At 48.0% G+C, this 10,768-nt stretch overlaps 1 long non-coding RNA gene across 1 annotated transcript; it reads right to left on the bottom strand.

Moving 5' to 3' along the window:
- Positions 1-7,958: 7,958 nt before the first annotated feature.
- Positions 7,959-9,731, bottom strand: LOC116648913. Its single transcript, XR_004302591.1, has 3 exons — positions 9,654-9,731; positions 8,745-8,845; positions 7,959-8,045 (listed from the first exon to the last, which is right to left on the bottom strand). It is a non-coding gene; the product is annotated as an uncharacterized LOC116648913 (long non-coding RNA).
- Positions 9,732-10,768: the final 1,037 nt, after the last annotated feature.

Genomic DNA, 10,768 nt, shown 5'->3' on the forward strand with positions numbered 1-10,768 from the left:
GATCCTCGGCGGCCCAGGTACCGCCGCGCCCCGCCCCTTTCCCCGCCCCGCGCTCGAGGAGCCCCGCTTCCGGGCGGCCCCTGGCGGCCGAGGGGGCACTGCGGCGCGTCGCCGGGAGCGCTGGGGCAGGGGCTTGGCGAATGGCCCCAAAGATGCTCGGACCTTGGTGACCCGCAGTGCCTCTTGACACGCCCGGAGGGTCCCACAGTGACCCGGAGCCGCCGGAACCTCCAGAAATGCGGGCGGGGTGCATGCCCCAGGGGGTACAACTTTGGAAACGACAGATGTGCAGTAAACTGGCGACCTAAGGAGGAGGAAGGCACTCTATGACGGCACTACGTGCAGACACCGGAGCCAGAATGGCGTGGAAGGACACTGCTGGAAGGAGGGTCTGTGGGGCACTTCATCCACTCCGGTACCGCGGAGTGCGACCAGGATGACCCTGGTACATCAGCCAGAGAATTTTCAGTTTTCAAAACAGAAGAGAAGCCAGGTGGCATCTGTATAAGCAGGACTTTGCAGGGCCTGGTGATGATCAAGTTTCAGGTAGGACCCATTTGCTGCCCCTCCAGCTGTTGCGCCCCGCCCCCGCGCACCCCACCTCCACGTCCTTCTAGATGTTAGAGAAATCCCTGCTCTTGGTGGGCAGCCAGGGAGTCACACAGGCCTGGTTGGAATCTCAGATCCTAGCTCTGCCACTTACCATCTTGGGCAAGTGTCATCAACCTCTCTGAACCTTGTTTTTCTCTTCTCTGAGATGCAGGTAACAATCCTAACCAACTCTTGGTTAACATCCAATGACACGATGCACATAAAAGGCCTGGCTCAGTGCTTGAAACAGGGCCCACGGGCAGTTAACCTAGTTAGTTCCCTTCCCTCTGCACCTTATGAGGCCCCATCTACCACTCTTGTCTAGTAATGGGACACTTGAGATTTGAAGGGGGGGATGGGGTGTGAACCTCCCAGGCTCTCCCTGTTCTGGTCTCTGGCCCTGATGCCATCCATGCATGAGAATCGGGCAAATCTGGTCACCGCTTGGCCTTAAGAGGACAGATGGACAGATTGCCAATATGCTACACTTCACCCGCCCCGAGGGTTCACCCTCCTCTGCACTGCCTGCTTCTTTTACATACCCATATGCAAGGAATTAAGAACAACAAACAAAATGGGCAGGAAAACCAACTGCCAGAGGCCAAAGTGGACACGAAAAGTGTGGCAAATTGTTCCCCAGCTCACCTAGAAGGGACCAAACTGCCGTATCAAAGCCACTCAGGGTCCTAAAGCACAAACACTAAGGCAGCCTGCGCTGCAGCTGCCCAGAAGCCTCGCTGCAACATCCACTCCGATACGAAGGGTGTAAAGGGCCCACCCTCTCAGAGCTTGGGGTCAATCACTATCCTACCTGTTCCAGCCCTCAGAATAATCTGTGTTCGGCGGGATTAACAGCAAGTGTACGTTCTGTATAAATCACAGGAGATAAAATACCTTATCAGAATCCCTCAGGAGCTGACAAGAGGCAGGGGGGCAGAAGGGTATTCAAAGTCCCTGCTGTGCCACCCTTGGTTGTCTTTCTGAAATTCCCTAAGTATTCTTGGGCAGGATCTCTGTCAACAACCAATTTCTGAAAAAAGTGAGGGACCTGGGTGCATCACCTAGGATATTAAATAAAAGCAATCAAGATTATGTTCATGGAGCGAATGGATGAAATGCTTGCACTCAGATCCTGGGTCATCCTGGATATATGGCAAGATTCCATGTCATTTGTAAAATTTGCTCATTTGTTCATTCACTTAAGGATTTCTAGAACCAGACACCATGTTAGACACCTGGAATACACAGATTCATCCATTCATTCCATGAACACTTGAGTGCCTGTTATTTGCCAGGCACCGTTCTAGGCGCGAGAGACACGGTGAGAAACAAAACAGTCTCTCTCCTCAGTGACAACTGAACAACTACATAAATGCATGGGAAATTAATGGTGACAACTGGTGGCGTTTAGTGTGAAGAGAAATGAAGCAGGTAAGATAGGAGGGCATAATGGAGGGTGCTCTTTTAGACAGTGATTAGGGAGGGCCTCTCTGGGGAGGGGACATCTGAGCAGGGACCACAACGAAGTAAAGGAACAAGCCATGCATACAGCCAGGGGAAGAGCTTTCCTGGCAGAGGGGAGATGGTTCCTAAGTGCCGCGGAGAAAACAGCTTGGCATATTCAAGGAGAAGCAAAGAGACAAATGGGGCTGGAGTGAGCAAGGGGGAGAATGGTACAGATGAAATTAGAGGGGAAGGCAGGGGCCAGACAGCCGAGGGCTTTGGGTTTTTTCTAAGTGTGAGGGGAAGCCGCTAGCGGGTTTGCGGCAGAGGAGTGGCATATGGTTGTTTACATTGTTAAAGGACAATTGGCTGCTTTGCAGCAGGTCCTCTGTTGGATGGCAGTGTGGCAACATGGATCCGGTGAGGTGCTGTCACATGGAACAGGTGGGAGAGGTTGGTGGCTTAACTTGAATGATTGGTGGGGGAGGTGGTGAGAAGTGGTCAGATTCGGGAGATATCTAAGGAATGATGGTGAGATTCAGTCCCTGCTCTCAAGGAATTCACAGAAAAATCAAAAGAGGATGAAAGCCACTATAATGTAATGGGAAACAGGCAATAAGGGAATGACAAGCTGGGTAGGAGAGCACCAAAACAGGCCTTTTAGGGGGAGCTGGGGAAGGTGCTGGAGAAGGTGACATTTGAGCTGTGTTTGGAGAAGTGAAATTCCACCAGGTGAATAAAGAAGGTAAAAGGAAGGTCATTCCAGGCAGAGGGAACAGCTTCAGTGAAGGTTTGGGAGCATGAGCCTGCATGGAGTGTTTGGGAATCCTATGGGGGCAGGCGGGGGGAGGGGGTGGAGGGCGGTGGACAAGGGCTAGAAGACTAGCCTGGAAAGGTGCTTGGAACTAGACCGTGAAGGAATTTGAATGTGACATTCAGTAGTGTGTCCTTTATTCTACCAACAACAGAGAGTCCTTGAAGGTTTTACAAGTATGTACATGACACAGGCAGAACTGTGTTCTGATGCATCGTGGAGTGGACTAGAGGACCTTAGCGAATTAGGTCTATTGATTTCACAAAAATGAGTGAGTGCCCACCATGTGCCCCGTGTGCATCAGGAAGAGAGCAGTAGATAAATGGCCATCGTGCCTTTCTTTATGGATTTTAAGTCTGGTGGGGAGGTAATAAGGACTAAATGTAGAGGTTGGGTCAGATTCAGGAAATATTTCAGAAACACCATCATTAAGACAGGGAAAGTTCTAGATGTGGAAAATGAGAAAGGCTAAATACAGTTACTGCAAAGTATCCTGTCTTGGAGAAATAGTTTTTAAATGCTCTATATGGATTATATACACCTTTAGAGCTTCAAGAGCATTTTCACATAAAACGTTTCACTTGCCCTTAAGTGTTCAACAAATTGTAATTATTAAATAATTATATGTTGTAATATTATTTGACTGCATAACCCTTGGTCAAAGCGATGCGAAAGAAGAGCTGTTTTGGAGCACTGGGAAGACCTCCCGGCATACGAAGGCAGTTAATTCGAGAAGATGGGTCTGAGACCGTGGCAGACGTGTAGAGGGCACACTGTGTTTAGCTGTCTGTATGTCTTATTTCTAAAAGAATCCATTCAGAAGGAGTAAGGCAGGGTTGAAGGCAAAATTCTGAAAAATGTACATGGGTCTCTCCTTTAACACTTTCCACCCTGATAATGTCACATCCCTGCAGCAAACTCCTCTAAAAAAACTGTGCTTCCCTGACCAGGACTGTGCGTCATATTTGGAGTCTAGAAAAAGGTTGTGGAGCGTTTGCACAGTGGTGCTTGAACTAATTCTCCATGACGTTTCTTGTCTAGCTCGTTCCTTTCTGCTGTTGTCAGAATCAAATTCCGCACTTAATCTCTCCCTTGTTTTCAGATGACAAAATCTCTCTGTTAGGTTTCAGAAAGCTGGGATTACAAAATGTTCTTATGGCTTTAAGTCCTCTGTGGTGATTGGCGAACTGAGGAAAGGATTGGATGAGAATTTTTTGTTGTTGTTTTTCACGGGGAGGGGGCAGCCGGTGGACTGAATAGGGGATTCCTTTCCAGAAATCTGCCTTTGGACCCAAATGTTCATCACTTAAGAGGATTCCAAGATTTTTAAAATAAAATGAAAAGGGATGTGGGTTACAGGAATATATGCATTATGTCAAAACTGAATTGTACACATAAGACCGTACATCTCAGCGTGTATCCATCATAACTCAATAAAAAATCAATCAAACAAGCAGGAACAGAGAGAGCAAAAATCATTAGTACTGCCAAGTAGAACCAACTACTGGACCGTCTTAGGGATATAATTACGATTTTCAAAATTGTAGCAACTGCACTCCATTGGTTAAGAGCCTCTGACAGCGAGGCCAAGGTTGTCATGAGCTGATTCCTATGTAGGCCACTAGCTCTCCGTGGTTTTGTGGGTACGGTTTGTACCACTCATCCTAGCTAGCAAATTCTGTACGTGTTTGTTTCCTGGTTTCAAGGACAAAGAAGAGAGAGAGCACACATGAGGGAAATTCTGTCCGCTCCAGAGGACTAGTCAGAAGTTACCATCTTTATTATTATTATTATTATTACTGAAGTATAGTTGACCCCCAACGTTACGTGAGTTTCAGGCGTACAACAGTGATTCGACAAGTCTACACGTTATGCTGTGCTCACCGCGAGTGTAGCTACCCGCTGCCACCAGACAAGGCCATTGCCCTTCCACTGACCATGTTCCCTGTGCTGTGCCTTTCATCCATCCCTGTGACTGAATTCATTCCAGAACTGGCTACCATCCTCTAAGAACAGCATATCTGATCTCCAAATGTTAGAACGTATCAGGACCATTGGTCTCATTCAGAATCGTACTCCCTTTCCTTCCTCCGTCCGGAGCAGTTCTTAGCCTCTCTGAGATCTTGACTGGACGCAGGAGTCCTCGTTCCCCCACCTTTTAGTGCGGTACCACACCCCCCTGCACTCTGTGGTGCAGATACACACCATCAGTACACAACATGCCGGAAGCCACCGTTACAACCGGGCAGTTTTCATGAGCTGAAATGCAACCCATGCCCGGGTGACCGGACAGCACTCCAAGCACGGTGGCCTCCTTTATTACCCGTCCCGCCCCCAGACTGTGTGTCCCATGAAAGCAGAGACGGGCCTGTTTTAGTCACTACCGGATATCCAGCACTGTCGCGGGGACTGACACATTATAGGTGGTCACCTAATATTTAGTGCAGGAGTAACAAATAGAAGCAGCAAAGCATTACTGTTTTCATGGAAATGAGTCCCCTGTGCTTGGACTCAGTAGGGGGGAAATGGAATTGAAAGATGCATCGACACGGTTTGGTCTGGCTTTCCCCTTCAGACAGATCGTTTCGGTGGTATCTACAAATCTGGGTCCGAGTGACCGGCGCGCAGGAAAGTCCATGTGACCTTTAAGGACCAGGCCTGTTCTTGCCACAGGCAGGAGGGTTCTAGGTTGTAATTGCCTGGAGGTTTCATCCAAAACCAGAGTCAGCCAACAGCGCAGACTGAGCAGGGCGGTTACATCTGTGGCACTTGGAACTGTGCCTGGCCCTACAGCAAGGAGCCCGCCCGGTACCGCGAGGGTGGGAACAAAGCGGGGTCAGCGAAGGAAACTCAACGTTGCCGCAGGGAATGGCGGGGCTCCTCCTGACGTCACCCACAGTAAGACCCTCGCGGCCGTAGACTTCGGTAGTAGCAGAGGGATGGGAGGCACTGGGAGCTCAAAGGTAGAATTATTTACCAATTCACGTGGAAGTATGTCAGTATTTTCACACTCGAAAGCCTGTACCAGCGCATATCCGCTGATTCCCAGGCCTGAGCATCAGTAGAACTATCCCCAGCACAGGATGTCCGAGAAGCCCCTGCTTCCTCAGAAGCTGCAGTGTCCCCGTTTTCAGATGAGATGGATAGGCAGTGTCTCTGGCGGACAGGGCTCCTCACCTTACACAGTCCGAGATAATTCTCCTTTAGCGAGGCTGACATCACTGGTCTGAAGGTGGATTCTAGGCAACTGCCCTATCTGGAGAACAATCATTCCTGCTGGTGTGTGAGTCACTGAGAGAGAGAGGAGAGAGGGAAAGAGAGACGAGGGAAAGAGAGAATTCCAGAGACCTTCTGAAGCCGATCTCTGCTCCCCCAGCCCTGACACAGCCAGCCCTGTCCCTGGGCTCTGGGTAACCCAGCAACAGAGACGGAGACGGGGACCGGGCTGGATGAGGAAGCTGAAGGTCTGCAGCTAACACTCCGAAGACACTCAGCCTTTAATGGAGGAGGGCTTTTAGAAAAGATCCGGCAAATTCTCTGCCCTTTCAACTTCACTTTCTGTTCTCTTTTTATCTGCTTTCAGCATTTCCAATTAATCTTGGAATGAGAGCCCGAGGCAAGAAGCCAGTGGTGCCTGAGGAATGCTAAAGAGCAAACTGATCCAGGGAAGCAAATGCCAGCGAGGGACCCCACAGCAAAGAGACAGACTCTGTGAGCAACTCTCCTGTTACCATGAGGCTTGCGAGGCGTGTGTGCGCGCGGGTCTCCGCATTGGCACCATCTGCCAATTCCTCAGGAGGACAGAACAAACCAGCGAGGCATGAAGATTAGATTATGTAAGGCTCGAGGATTGCTGTTTTCAAAGAGGAAACAAATGGAACAAATTGATTTGCTTGTCAGAGTCCTGTCAGTAAAGGAGAACCGTTCCCTCCTCCTCCAAGAGGACCTCATTAAAGAGGGGCATGATTTCACAGATTCAGAACATGTGAGACCACAATCAACTCCATTCATAACAGCAAGTCCAATTTCCAGAGTGGTACCGATAAATCCTACTCTGCTCCCCTTGCCTGAAAAATGACTATTCACTACTACCTAGTAGGTACCCACATGGCAAGGAACTTAACTGCCAGGCGCCCCCCAAGAGATTCAGAACCTGGGTGATTTAACTGACCTCACTTGCTTCTGGGGAGCAGTATCTAATTTTGAGACCAGGGGGGTCATGTTTACTATTCAGAGCTCTAAACAGGTGCTTTGATAGAGTGGGGATGTGTTCTTAAAAATACATGCATCAGTGACATTATATGGAGACAGATGGTGACTACACTCATCCTGGTAAGCACTGAGTAATGTATAGAATTGTTGAATCACTGTGCTGTGTACCTGAAGCTAATAGAACATTGTATATCAACTATACTTTGATAATAAACTTTTTTTACATACATGCATCAAGAAGGAAAATTCATTGCATGTCTGGGATTCTTCTGCCATTGCTGGGCTTCTCTCAAAATGCCCAGCACAATGCTTTTTATGGTACATTCACTAGAAGAATGAACAAGTGAACAATAACCCTCAACCTACTATCATAGTGCCGTTCCTAAAGGTTCTTTTATTTTCTTACTAAAATACCAAGATTTGAATGTCAAGTCTTTACTCAACAAGGAAATGAAGTCTTCTCCACCAGATATTTTCCATTTGCCCCTTCAGATCCACTTTTCTACCCATTCTGCTGTTTGCCCTGGGGTGCTCACCTGTCTAAACTACCTCAACGCGGGGCGCCTGGGTGGCTCAGTCGATTAAGCTCAGGTCATGATCTCAGGGTCCTAGGATTGAGCCCCACATCAGGCTCTCTGCTCAGTGGGGAGTCTGCTTCTCCCTCTCCCACTGTGCTCTCTCTCTCTGAAATAAATAAATAAAATCTTCAAAAAAAATAATAAACTACATAAAAAAAATAAACTACATCAACTCACTCCTTTGTCCTCTTAGCTTCCATCTGGGCACAGCAGAATACTGGAGGGCAAAAGGAGGGTGAGGTCAAAGTATTTATTCCTGCAGTGCCCCCCCCCACACACCCCTGCCCCAGATCACCTTGGGGTCTGGTCCAGTTGGTTGGGCCTATAGATAACAGGTCACCACTCCTCCTCAAGGGGGCCCTCTCTTTCTGGGTTCTGTAATTTCTCCCTCCTTTCAACATTCAGATCTAGAAATGATAAAGACCCTAGTTAAGACGAGCCTCCTGGGTTCTGCACTATCCTTATGGTTTCCCGACACCTTACCGACCTTTGTATATAGTCTCTCTCTTAAATCCTCCCCTAATTATCTAATTTGAGTGTGCCATCTGTTTCTTACAGACCCTGACTGATACACCTACCATGGGTGTCAGTCTGTTCTAGGCCCTGCCCGCAGTGTTTTTAAAAAGTAGCAAAATTAATAATACGATATGCTACTACTTTATGCTTATTCTCAACGTTCACCTTCTCACAAGGCTATAACAACTTAAAGATAAAACCTAATTCCTCTTTACAACATAATTGTGCAGTAGAGTTTGTATGAGCTAAATATAATTCGGAGAACAAGCTTTTTCATGTCATCAAAATTCATGTTAACAACTATAAAGGGAGAACCGCAGAACTGATGCCCGACTGGAGATTTAGCAGAAAACATATTCCAGTATTTAAATCAATCACACAAATATTCAAGAGCCTACAATGTGGCCAGAAAGGTGATAATCTTAGTAAGAAACAGACGTAGGTTCTCACATTGTGCAATTTGTTCTCATTTACGCGATAAACATGCTCCTAAAAAAGTTCAATACAAATTGTATTTCCATAAATCAAAACATAGGTTATATGATCGGGGCATGCTTACTATTTGAATAATCATTTGGTAAAACAATCACCTTTTGATCTTTTGAACCAATCCAGATTTTTCATCCATCCAGAGTACTTCAAATGAAATTTATCTTTGGTCTGCAGGGAAGATCGGTCTCCTTCCATGCTCCTGGAATAGGAGAAATTGTGGAATGGAATTTAGAGGAAAGATAAGGGAACTACCATTTATAGACCACATATAGAATGCTAGGCAGTTTGCATCTGTTAGCACATTTAATCCTGGAGGTATATATGTATTCCATTGTTCTCTTATTTTCTACTTCTCAAAAAAAAAAAAAAAAAATTAGAATAGCAGGTGTGGAATTCAAAAATCCATTTTTTTGAACGAGAAGGCAAGGCAAAATATTCAATGCAGGGCTATAAAGATCACATTATTCCCCAGCTTCAGTGGCTTCCCAGTGTTTAGGATCAAGTCCAAAATTCTTCACACGGCCACCGTCCCAGCCTCAGGACTCTCGACCAACCAGGCTTCTTTCCACTTGAAGGCCTTTGCCCTCTTTGTCCCTAGAACTGTCTGCAACCACTTCTTCTCCCTTCTTTTTCAGACTAACTCAGACTCATCCCTCTGCTTTCCGCTCAGTTTACACTTCCCAGGGAATGTCTGTCTCCCCAGCTGGGCCTATGTCACTGTATCCCAATGCTGAAAACCAGACAAGGGCTGAACGCTCACGGCTGCCTCCTCCTCCCAACGAGGAAGGGTGGCCCCGCAGGGCTGCCCGGTCTCACGGTGGCCCCATCTACCCCTCCCCGAGCAGGGGTTTGTCTCGGCCCCAGGAGCCTGGCAAAGCCTCCCTCAAAAATAGAAAGGCCAAAAGAACCTCGTCTAAGGTTCTAGAAGGTCTTTGCTTTCTCTCTCCCAATCAAGTGCACACCCAGGTGCTCTAGGACCCAGAGCTCCAGCTGAGGCGAGAACGTACCAGTCCCACGTGTCCCAACGGGAGCGTAGCTTCCCTCCCGCCTCACACGTGCGCACTTCTGTGGCACCTAGCCACGTGATGCGGAAGCTGCGCATGCGCGGGAGAATTGTTCATCACGTGATCTCTCCGCCCTAGCCCGGATGTTGGGGCATTTCAACCTGGAGGGCTGGAGGGCTGGAAGAAGAGGGAGAGGGGTTTGCGAGGTCACTTGGGAGGTTAAGGGTGGGCGTGGGATGTACTGAGCCTAGCCCAGTGCCACGCATTGGGCTGAAATATCTCAATGAATACTCCCAAGGGCTTTGTGTAGTCTAGGGGTTGATGTGCCCGTTTTACAGATGGAGAAACTGAGGCTCGTGTAGTGAAAACCAGGGACTTGTCCGAAGGCACAGGTAATGACAGCCCTGGGATTTGAACTCAATTTTCTCTGTCTCCCAAACACCCAAGCCCTCTGAGGCCCTGGCTCATCCTTCAAAAGTCAAGTCTCTTTTCCCAAAGTATGGTGGCTCCTGCACGGGAGTGTCCTCTCTCCTTCCCTGTTCAACCTGAGTCAGCTGTCTGCCGGGATTCATGTCCTGGCTGTGTGACTTTGGGCAAGTCATGTCACTGCTGAGTCTCTGTTTCATCATCTGTAAAATGACAGTGTTGCCCTCTGCCCATTACTTATGAAAATTAACTTTTCTAACAAAAATGTAGCGATGCCTGCCTATATCAGATGCCAGGTACTGTGCTAGGTAGGCCTGGGTGTGTCGAAGCAGAAGAGATCGTGTAATCATGGGATAGCGTGTGAACATACTAATAAACTCCAAAGCCCATCAATAATCTATACAGTGTGTTAGATCATGGCAAGTGTCATGAAGAAAAATTGAGCAGGGAAGGGAGTCAGGAATGTATTGCATGGGTGCAGTTTCAAGTAGAATGGTCAGGGAAGGCCTCATGAGAAGTTGGCATTTGAGCAGAGACCTGAGGAGATGAGGGAGGAAGACCAGCCAGGGATTATTCTAGAAACCTGGGAAAGTTTGGACCCATCTCCCATTAAGAACAGATGAGATCTAAAAATGGGCCTGGCATCCCCATTGAAGCTCGCAGTTCTGCGGGCTTCCCTTATTGGAAGGTGG

The sequence above is a fragment of the Phoca vitulina genome, unplaced genomic scaffold (assembly GCF_004348235.1).
Source record: "Phoca vitulina isolate PV1807 unplaced genomic scaffold, GSC_HSeal_1.0 scaffold46, whole genome shotgun sequence".
NCBI lineage: Eukaryota > Metazoa > Chordata > Mammalia > Carnivora > Phocidae > Phoca > Phoca vitulina.